We start from the raw sequence: 11,431 nt of genomic DNA on the forward strand, positions 1-11,431 counted from the left end.
ATCAGATTTTTGCTCAGGTCCCTCAATTTCAGCCAGAAAATACCTGAAATCATAGAAAAACACACAAACTCATAGTAAAGTCCAGAAAAGTGAATTTTAAATAAAAACTAATAAAAATATAATAAAAACTAACTAAAACATGCTAAAAACATTCTAAAAACAATGCCAAAAAGCGTATAAATTATCCGCTCATCACAACACCAAACTTAAATTGTTGTTTGTCTCCAAGCAACTGAAAATAAAATAGGATAAAAAGAAGAGAATATACAATGAATTTCAAAAACATCTATGAAGATCAGTATTAATTAGATGAGCGGGGCTTTTAGCTTTTTGCTTCTGAACAGTTTTGGCATCTCACTTTATCCTTTGAAATTCAGAATGATTGGCATCTATAGGAACTCAGAATCCAGATAGTGTTACTGACTCTCCTAGTTAAGTATGTTGATTCTTGAACACAGCTACTTTATGAGTCTTGGCCGTGGCCCTAAGCACTTTGTTTTCCAGTATTACCACCGGATACATAAATGCCACAGACACATAACTGGGTGAACCTTTTTAGATTGTGACTCAGCTTTGCTAGAGTCCCCAATTAGAGGTGTCCAGGGTTCTTAAGCACACTCTTCTTTTTGCTTTGGACCTCTACTTTAACCGCTCAGTCTCAAGTTTTCACTTGACACCTTCACGCCACAAGCACATGGTTAGAGACAGCTTGTTTTAGCCGCTTTGGCCAGGATTTTATTCCTGTGGGCCCTCTTATCCACTGATTCTCAAAGCCTTGGATCCTTTTTATCACCCTTGCCTTTTGGTTTAAAGGGGTATTGGCTTTTTCTGCTTGCTTTTTCTCTTCTTTTTTTTTCGCATATATCTTTTTTTTCTGCAAGCTTTTCACTGCTTTTTCTTGCTTCAAGAATCAATTTTATGATTTTTCAGATCATCAGATAACATTTCTCCTTTTCCTTTCATTCTTTCAAGAGCCAACAATTTTAACATTCATAAACAATCAAATTCAAAAATATGCACTGTTCAATCATTCATTCAGAAAAACAATAGCATTGCCACCACATCAAGATAATTAAACTGTTTTAAAATTTGAAATTCATGCACTTCTTTTTCTTTTTCAATTGAAAACATTTTTCATTTAAGAAAGGTTATGGATTCATAGGACACTCATAGCTTTAAGGCATAGACACTAAGACACTAATGATCATAAGACACAAACATAGATAAACATAAGCATAAAAAATTCGAAAAACAGGAAAGTAAAGAACAAGGAGATTAAAGAACGGGTCCACCTTAGTGATGGCGGCTTGTTCTTACTTTTGAAGATCTTATGGAGTTCTTGAGCTCCTCAATGTCTCTTCCTTGCCTTTGTTGCTCCTCTCTCATGATTCTTTGATCTTCTCTAATTTCATGGAGGAGGATGGAATGTTCTTGGTGCTCCACCCTTAGTTGTCCCATGTTGGAACTTAATTCTCCTAGGGAGGTGTTGATTTGCTCCCAATAGTTTTATGGAGGAAGATGCATCCCTTGAGGTATCTCAGGGATTTCATGATGAGGAATTTCTTCATGCTCTTGATGAGGTTCTCTTGTTTTCTCCATCCTTTTCTTAGTGATGGGCTTGAGGTCATGCCTTTTTAGTTGAACCGGCTTCCCTCTTGAAAGGGACCTCAGGGATCACTTTCTTCTTGGCCACAACTTCATAGAAGTGGTCTTGATGCACCCTTGAGAGGAATCTCTCCATCTCCCATGACTCGGAGGTGGAAGCTTTTGCCTTCCCTTTCCTCTTTCTAGAGGTTTCTCCCGCCTTAGGTGCCATAAATGGTTATGGAAAAACAAAAAGCAACATTTTTACCACACCAAACTTAGAAGGTTTGCTCGTCCTCGAGCAAAAGAAGAAAGAAAAGAGTAGAAGAAGAAGAAAAATGGAGGAGATGGAGGAGGCTTTGTGGTTCGGCCAAGGGGGAGAAGTGATGTTGAGGTTGTGTGAAAATAAAGGAGTGAAGATGGGTTTATATAGGAGTTGAGAGGGGTGTAGGGTTCGGCTAGTATGGGTGGGTTTGGGAGGGAAAGTGGTTTGAATTTGGATGGTGAGGTAGGTGGGGTTTTATGAAGGATGGATATGAGTGGTGAAGAGAATGGTGGGATTTGATAGGTGAGGGGTTTTTGGGGAAGAGATATTGAGGTGATTGGTGAATGGGTGAAGAAGAGAGAGTGGTGGGGTAGGTGGGGATCCTGTGGGGTCCACAGATACTGAGGTGTTAAGGATAGCTCATCCCTACACCCAGTGGCGTGCAAAAACGCCCTTTCTGCCAATTCTGGAGTTAAATGCCGGGCTGCTGCCCTTTTCTGGCGTTTAACGCCAGCAAGCTTTTCCTCCAGGGTGTGCTATTTTTTCTCTGTTTTTCATTATGTTTTTGCTTTTTCAATTGTTTTTGTGACTTCACATGATCATCAACCTATAGAAAATATAAAATAACAATGGAAAATAGATAGATATAATATTGGGTTGCCTCCCAACAAGCGCTTCTTTAATGTCAGTAGCTTGACAGTGGGCTCTCATGGAGCCTCACAGATGTTCAGAGCAATATTGGAACCTCCCAACACCAAACTTAGAGTTTGAATGTGGGGGCTCTGTTTGACTCTATTTTGAGAGAAGCTCTTCATGCTTCCTCTCCATGGTTACAGAGGGATATCCTTGAGCCTTAAACACAAGGGATTCTTCATTCACTTGAATGATCAATTCTCCTCTGTCAACATCAATCACAGCCTTTGCTGTGGCTAGGAAGGGTCTGCCAAGGATGATGGATTCATCCATGCACTTCCCAGTCTCTAGGACTATGAAATTAGCAGGGATGTAGTGGTCTCCAACCTTTACCAAGACATCCTCTACAAGTCCATAAGCTTGTTTTCTTGAATTGTCTGCCATCTCTAGTGAGATTCTTGCAACTTGTACCTCAAGGATCCCTAGCTTCTCCATTACAAAGAGAGGCATGAGGTTTACACTTGACCCTAGGTCACACAGAGCCTTCTCAAAGGTCATGGTGTCTATGGTACAAGGTATTAAGAACTTCCCAGGATCCTGTCTCTTTTGAGGTAATCTCTGCCTAGTCAAGTCATCCAGTTCTTTAGTGAGCAAAGGAGGTTCATCCTCCCAAGTCTCATTACCAAATAACTTGTCATTTAGCTTCATGATTGCTCCAAGGTACTTAGCAACTTGCTCTTTAGTGACATCTTCATCCTCTTCAGAGGAGGAATACTCATCAGAGCTCATGAATGGCAGAAGTAAATCCAATGGAATCTCTATGGTCTCAGTGTGAGCCTCAGATTCCCATGGTTCCTCATTAGGGAACTCATTGGAGGTTAGTGGACGTTCATTGAGGTATTTCTCAGTGGCAATCACTGCCTCTTCCTCCTCTCCAAAATCGGCCATGTTGATTGTGTTTATGGCCTTGCACTCTCCTTTTGGGTTCTCTTCTGTATTGCTTGGAAGAGTACTAGGAGGGAGTTCAGTAATTTTCTTGCTCAGCTGACCCACTTGTGCCTCCAAATTTCTAATGGATGACCTTGTTTCAGTCATAAAACTCTGAGTGATTTTAATTAGATCAGAGACCATGGTTGCTAAGTCAGAGTGGTTCTGCTTAGAGTTCTCTGTCTGCTGCTGAGAAGATGATGGAAAAGGCTTGCCATTGCTAAACCTGTTTCTTCCACCATTGTTATTGTTGAAGCCTTGTTGAGGCCTCTGTTGGTCCTTCCATGAGAGATTTGGATGGTTTCTCCATGAAGGATTGTAGGTGTTTCCATAGGGTTCACCCATGTAATTCACCTCTTCCATTGATGGGTTCTCAGGATCATAGGCTTCTTCTTCAGATGAAGTCTCCTTAGTACTGCTTGGTGCAGCTTGTATTCCAGACAGACTCTGAGAAATCATATTGACTTTTTGGGTCAATATTTTATTCTGAGCCAATATGGCATTCAGAGTATCAATCTCAAGAACTCCTTTCTTCTGATTTGTCCCATTATTCACAGGATTCCTTTCAGAAGTGTACATGAATTGGTTATTTGCAACCATTTCAATGAGTTCCTGAGCTTCTGCAGGCGTCTTCTTCAGATGAAGAGATCCTCCAGCAGAGCTGTCCAATGACATCTTGGATAGTTCAGACAGACCATCATAGAAGATTCCTTTGATGCTCCATTCTGAAAGCATGTCATAAGGGCACTTTCTGATCAATTGTTTGTATCTTTCCCAAGCTTCATAGAGGGATTCACCTTCTTTCTGTCTGAAGGTTTGGACTTCCACTCTAAGCTTACTCAATTTTTGAGGTGGAAAGAACTTTGCCAAGAAGGCATTGACTAGCTTCTCCCAAGAGTTCAGGCTTTCTTTAGGTTGTGAATCCAACCATATCCTAGCTCTGTCTCTCACAGCAAAAGGGAATAGCATAAGTCTGTAGACCTCAGAGTCAACCCCATTGGTCTTGACAGTGTCACAGATTTGCAAGAATTCAGCCAAAAACTAATGAGGATCTTCCAATGGAAGTCCATGAAACTTGCAATTCTGTTGCATTAGAGAAACTAATTGAGGCTTAAACTCAAAATTGTTTGCTCCAATGGTAGGGATAGAGATGCTTCTCCCATAGAAGTCGGGAGTAGGTGCAGTAAAGTCACCCAGCACCTTCCTTGCATTGTTGGCATTGTTGTTGTTTTCGGCTGCCATGTCTTCTTCTAGTTTGAAGATTTCGGTTAGGTCCTCTACAGAGAGTTGTGCCTTAGCTTCTCTTAGCTTTCGCTTTAAGGTCCTTTCAGGTTCAGGATCAGCCTCAACAAGAATGCCTTTGTCTTTGCTCCTGCTCATATGAAAGAGAAGAGAGCAAGAAAATATGGAATCCTCTATGTCACTGTATAGAGATTTCTTGAGGTGTCAGAGGAAAAGAAGAATAGAAGGAAGAGGTAGAAAGAGAAGAATTCGAACTTATCAAGAGGGATAGAGTTCGAATTATTGATAGTGGAGGAGTGTTAGTCTTTAAATAGAAGGATGTGAGAAGAAGGGAAGAATTTTTTTTTTTTGGAAATAAAATAAAAGATTTTAAAATAATTAAAAGAAATTTTGAAAATTTGATGAATGATTTTCGAAAATTGAAGTTGGGAAAGAAATAAAGTGATTTTTTGAAAAAGATTTTGAAATTAGAAATAAAAAAGATATGATTGAAAACTAATTTTGAAAAAGATGTGATTAAGAAGATGTGATTGAAAAGTTATGGTTTTAAAAAGATATGATTGAAAAGATATGATTGAAAAACAATTTAAAAAGATTTGATTTTGAAATTAATGACTTGGCTAACAAGAAAAGATATGATTCAAACATTAAACCTTTTTCAACAGAAAAGGCAACATACTTGAAATGTTGAATCAAATCATTAATTGTTAGCAAGTATTTTTGAAAATGGAAAGAAATTGATTTTGAAAATATATGATTGAAAAGATATGATTTGAAAAAGGATTTGATTTTGAAAAATTATGAAAACTTGAAAAAAATTTGCATTAGAAACAAAATCTTTCCTCTTGTGCCATCCTGGCGTTAAACGCCCAAAATGGTATCCATTCTGGCGTTTAACGCCCAAAATGCTACCCTTTTGGGCGTTAAACGCCTAGCCAGGTACCCTGGCTGGCGTTTAAACGCCAGTTTTCCTTCTTTACTGGGCGTTTTGAACGCCCAGCTTTTTCTGTTTGATTCCTCTGCTAAATGTTCTGAATCTTCAATTCTCTGTATTATTGACTTGAAAAGACACAATTTTGAAAAATATTTTTGAATTTTTAATGATGAAAAACAATCAAAATGCAACTAAGATCAAATAAACAATGCATGCAGAACACCAAACTTAAAAATTTTCATATAGGAGACACTAACAAATTAAGAATGCATATGAGAAACAACAAAACACACTAAACAAGAGAATTTAAAGATCAGAGCAAGGAAATCATCAAGAACAACTTGAAGATAAATGAAGACACATGCATGTAATTTTCGAAAAATGCAAGAAAAATAGAAACATGCAATTGACACCAAACTTAAAAATTAATACTAGACTCAAACAAGAAACATAAAATATTTTTGGTTTTTATGGTTTTATAAATTTTTTTGTGATTTTCGAGAATTATATAGAGAAGAAAATAAAGAGAATCAAAACTTTTAATAAGAATTCCAGGAATCATTGCAATGCTAGTCTAAGACTCTGGTCCAGGAATTAGACATGGCTTACTAGCCAACCAAGCTTTCAATGAAAGCTCCGGTCCAAAACACTAGACATAGCCAATGGCCAGCCAAGCTTTAGCAGATCATTGCTTTCAACAGCAAAATTGATAGAAATCAACAAGCTCTTGTGATGATAAGTTGAAACCTCGGTCCAAAAGATTAGACATGGCTTCTCAGCCAGCCAGACTTCAACAAATCATCATGAAACTCTAGAACTCATTCTTAAAAACTCTGAAGAACAAAATAGAAAATCTTTTTGTATTTTTGAAATTTTTTTTTCGAAAAATAAAAAGGAAAAGTACCTAATTTAAGCAACAAGATGAACCGTCAGTTGTCCAAACTCGAACAATCCCCGACAACGGCGCCAAAAACTTGGTGCACGAAATTGTGATCATCAACAATGGCGCCAAAGACTTGGAGCTCTCAAACGTGAATCACACTTTGTCACAATTCCGAACAACTAACCAGCAAGTGCACTGGGTCGTCCAAGTAATAAACCTTACGTGAGTAAGGGTCGATCCCACGGAGATTGTTGGTATGAAGCAAGCTATGGTCATCTTGTAAATCTCAGTCAGGCGGATTCAAATGGTTATGGATGATGAATGATTAAAATATAAATAAAACATAAAATAAAGATAGAGATACTTATGTAATTCATTGGTGAGAATTTCAGATAAGCGTATGAAGATGCTTTGTCCCTTCCGTCTCTCTGCTTTCCTACTGTCTTCATCCAATCCTTCTTACTCCTTTCCATGGCAAGCTGTATGTTGGGCATCACCGTTGTCAATGGCTACAGTCCCGTCCTCTCAGTGAAAATGTTCAACGCACCCTGTCACGGCACGGCTATTCATCTGTTGGTTCTCGATCATGTCGGAATAGAATCCAGTGATTCTTTTGCGTCTGTCACTAACGCCCCACAATCACGAGTTTGAAGCTCGTCACAGTCATTCAATCCTTGAATCCTACTCGGAATACCACAGACAAGATTTAGACTTTCCGGATTCTCAAGAATGCCGCCATCAATTCTAGCTTATACCACGAAGATTCTGATTAAGGAATCCAAGAGATAAACACTCAATCGAAGGTAGAACGGAGGTGGTTGTCAGGCACACGTTCATAGGTGAGAATGATGATGAGTGTCACGGATCATCACATTCATCAAGTTAAAGAACAAGTGATATCTTAGAACAAGAACAAGCTGAATTAAATAGAAGAACAATAGTAATTGCATTGATACTCGAGGTACAGCAGAGCTCCACACCTTAATCTATGGTGTGTAGAAACTCCACCGTTGAAAATACATAAGAACAAGGTCTAGGCATGGCCATGAGGCCAGCCCCAAAACGTGATCAAGGTAGCAAAGGACTACTCAAAGATTCGTCTCCGATTAAAAATACAATAGCAAAAGGTCCTATTTATAGAGAACTAGTAGCTTAAGATTTACAAAAATGAGTAAATGACGTAAATATCCACTTCCGGGCCCACTTGGTGTGTGCTTCGGCTGAGCATTGAAGCATTTTTGTGTAGAGACTTCTCTTGGAGTTAAACGTCAACTTTCGTGCCAGTTTGGGCATTTAACTCCCACTTTGGTGCCAGTTCCGGCGTTTAACGCTGGGAATTCTGATGCTGACTTTGAACGCCGGTTTGGGCCATCAAATCTTAGGCAAAGTATAAACTATTATATATTGCTGGAAAGCCCTGGATGTCTACTTTCCAACGCAATTGAGAGCGTGCCAATTGGGCTTCTGTAGCTCCAGAAAATCCACTTCAAGTGCAGGGAGGTCAGAATCCAACAACATCTGCAGTCCTTTTCAGCCTCTGAATCAGATTTTTGCTCAGGTCCCTCAATTTTAGCCAGAAAATACCTAAAATCACAGAAAAACACACAAACTCATAGTAAAGTCCAGAAAAGTGAATTTTAAATAAAAACTAATAAAAATATAATAAAAACTAACTAAAACATGCTAAAAACATACTAAAAACAATGCCAAAAAGCGTATAAATTATCTGCTCATCACACATACATAAGTCCATGGAAATAAACTAAGTACCATCATATAATACAAAAGTACACAAAAATCAGACATACATATGTATCATGAATGAAAACATAAAATAAACAGGTACGGCTCCTACCTATCCTCATTCTCCTCGTGAGAGTCATCCCCGAATGCGCATAGGGGATACGACCCTGTACCACATCAAGCGGCCCGTCTCACTCTGGCTGGCCTCTGGTGCTACTATGCTGGAGGATCGAAGGGCATGCCCATACCATATGCAGATGGAGGCGTCCCTCTCATGCCGAACCAACTGTCATACGGGCTGCTAGCAGGCTCATTTAGGTCTACATGAGACTGTGGCTGAGGCTGGTACCCCTGAGGGTCAGACATCTGTGGCTGGTACCGCTGAATCTCCTCCATATCTGGGCGGTACCCCTGCACAACATCCATCTGGGACTGAGACTCCGGCACCTGATCCTGTGGGGTCTGGTGCTGAAAATGCGGAGGGTCGTCATCCCAAATGAGATCTGCAAAGTCGGAATAGAACTGTGAACTGCCGAGCTGATCGTCCATATCCATCGTGAAAGTCGAGCCCGCCAGGTCATCATACATCTGTCCATAGATCTCATGGTATATCTGGAAGCTCAAAACATGTGTAAGAGGAATCACCTGGGACCCCGCCCCTACCTACTCAGTGGGTCTATCACCAGGACCACCAGATGCAACCCCTGATGTACCACCCCGACGCTGAGGACGGCCACGCTGGACACGGTGATCAGCATGTCCTACTCCGTCGCCACCAACTGTGTCATCCTGAATCATGTCATCCAGCCATCGCCACTCCCGGTCTGTAGCCCGAGTACCAATGCGTCGTCGCCTCTCCACGCGCCTGTTAGCAGGCACGTCCGGCATCGAAACTTAAGAAGGCGCATGTGACAAACCTCTCTGAACAACAGCCTGACTGATCTCCTTCGCCCTAGGATCGACAATCAAAGAATCCGGCAACAGAAACCTATGGGCCACTCTGTACCACCATCTCAAAAAGTCTGCCGACGGCCCGGGATCAGGCACCCAGGGGATACTCAGAACAAAATCAACCCTGTTCTGCCAACTAAGATGCCATACCTGATAGTAGCTCGGGAACCATCTATCCCCACCCCTCCCATCCTTAGCATGGAGCCAATCTATATTCAAGGCCGGCTCAGGCTCGTGCTGAATGCCACCCAATTGTGGCAGCACCCTATCCACCTGGTGCCACTCAATGGCGACGAAGTATATCAAGCAAGTACATGTGCACCACAACCGACTGTGCTCTTCTGTGAGAATCTCTTTATGAACAACGGCCATCACGTCGAGCGAAGCATAAGGCTCCCAAACAATCTACAAACATTGACAGAACACATTTATTAGTCCATTAACTAATAAATATATAGTTAATTACTAGATAAAGATGGAAACAAAATGAATAAACTTAAATCTCGATCACCTAAGCGATCCAATGAAAGGAGACACTGGATAACTCTCTGCTCCTTGCGGTCGGATGTCGGCAAGTAGGTGGCCCACCTGAACAAATACAATGTTATACACATGTATAAATTGCTAATGACCTAGTTAACAGGTAGAACCAACTCAACCAACCCACACTTTTCTCTCTTTCTCTCTCTAGAAAACCTCTCATTCTCTCTCTAAAAACCTTATAACAACCACAAATGAATAATCCGTGAGACTTCTGAAGCGTATTTATAATAACGCATAAACCGCTGGACTCCTGTCGCGGTTTATGCACACTACTCATTCACACATAAACCGCGACACCACTATCATGAATTATGCTTTTTTTCCTAGAATGTAAACCGCGACACTCTTGTAGTGGCTTACGTGTATTTGTAAACTGCGGGTCTCCTGTCGCGGTTTACATAGTTTATGGAAAAAATGCATTTTGATATCCTATTTGCATATTGTGTATACTGGTAATATTGGAAGACAGTTTATTTATTATGGTATATTGCCCATTATTCTCTAAATTTTGTAATCAATTTGTGCAATAATTGAAGCTTCTATCTTAGTTACCGCTGCCTGTATTGCTGCAGGTGTTGATGTCATTATAGATCAAATTGTGGGATGAAAAAGTCTAGGGGGCCAGCAACTTTTGTATTTTCTGGCCAGCACTTAACCATCAAAACAAAAGTGAGTGATTTCTCACCATTAAATGTAATCTCACACCATTAAAAATACTATTGATAGCCAATTGATGGTTACAAAACACCAAAATTGCTGGCCCCTAACATTCCTCGGGAGGAATTGTACATTCAGCGAAACTTGTACATCTTAAGCATTGAAGGAAGGCTTTTCCTCATGAGTGGTGCTATAGTAGAAGTAAGTCTAAACAGTATGATCACAATCTCCCTCACAATTTAGAGTTGGCAAATATTTTCATTGATTTATTAACATTATATTAGGAAAGATACACAATCTCCCTCGTAAAGGTTTGGTTGTGCTTTGGCTTTCTTTTCTTTAGAAAGGTTTGGTTGTTGCTTTGACTTTCTTTAATAATATATGTGTGCAACAATTCCATGACTATACGTGATTTCTTTGTGATAATTTATTTGCTCATAAAAAGTTTGTATATCTGTTTATGTGAAATTTGAGGAGAAATTAATGGTAATGTATCATTTTGAACCATTAATTTTCTTTCTTTCTTTCTTTATAGATACCAGAAATGGATGTTAAATTAATAGTGCATACCATTAGTCTGTTTTCTTTCTTTCTTTCTTATTTATTTTTTTAAATTTGTTAAAATATGCAAAAAAAAATTTCATTTGAATAAAAAATATTAAAATATACAAATAATATTAACAACTCTAAATTTTATATACTTATTTTTTGTAATTAGTTTAAATATTAATATTTTTAAAAAATATTAATCACTCAATTCGTGCAACGTATGAAAAATTTTGTTATATATTAATAAATATGAGCTCCTTTGCACATAGATTAAGAAAAAAAAAATTAAATAGATCTATGAAAAAACATACCCAAAAAATGAAAAACATACTAAAAATATTTTAAATAATTAATTTCATAAATCGAAAATAGTTAATTTTTTTAATTTAATTATAATGTGTTTGTTTTAAAGGCTACCATTTGAAAAAAAATTATAAAAAAGATAAAAATTCATATAAAC

General features: G+C 38.9%; 1 non-coding gene and 1 pseudogene across 1 annotated transcript; one reads left to right on the plus strand and one right to left on the minus strand.

The window, feature by feature from the left end:
* The first annotated feature begins 4,198 nt into the window (after positions 1–4,198).
* LOC148563612 (small nucleolar RNA R71) lies at positions 4,199–4,306 on the plus strand. The gene has a single exon (XR_015885517.1). It is a non-coding gene; the product is annotated as a small nucleolar RNA R71 (small nucleolar RNA).
* Positions 4,307–8,487: 4,181 nt separating this feature from the next.
* Positions 8,488–9,159, minus strand: LOC148563613 (uncharacterized; annotated as a pseudogene).
* Positions 9,160–11,431: the final 2,272 nt, after the last annotated feature.

The sequence above is a fragment of the Arachis ipaensis genome, chromosome B5 (assembly GCF_059453495.1).
Source record: "Arachis ipaensis isolate K30076 ecotype BB chromosome B5, ASM5945349v1, whole genome shotgun sequence".
NCBI classification, from domain to species: Eukaryota; Viridiplantae; Streptophyta; class Magnoliopsida; order Fabales; family Fabaceae; genus Arachis; species Arachis ipaensis.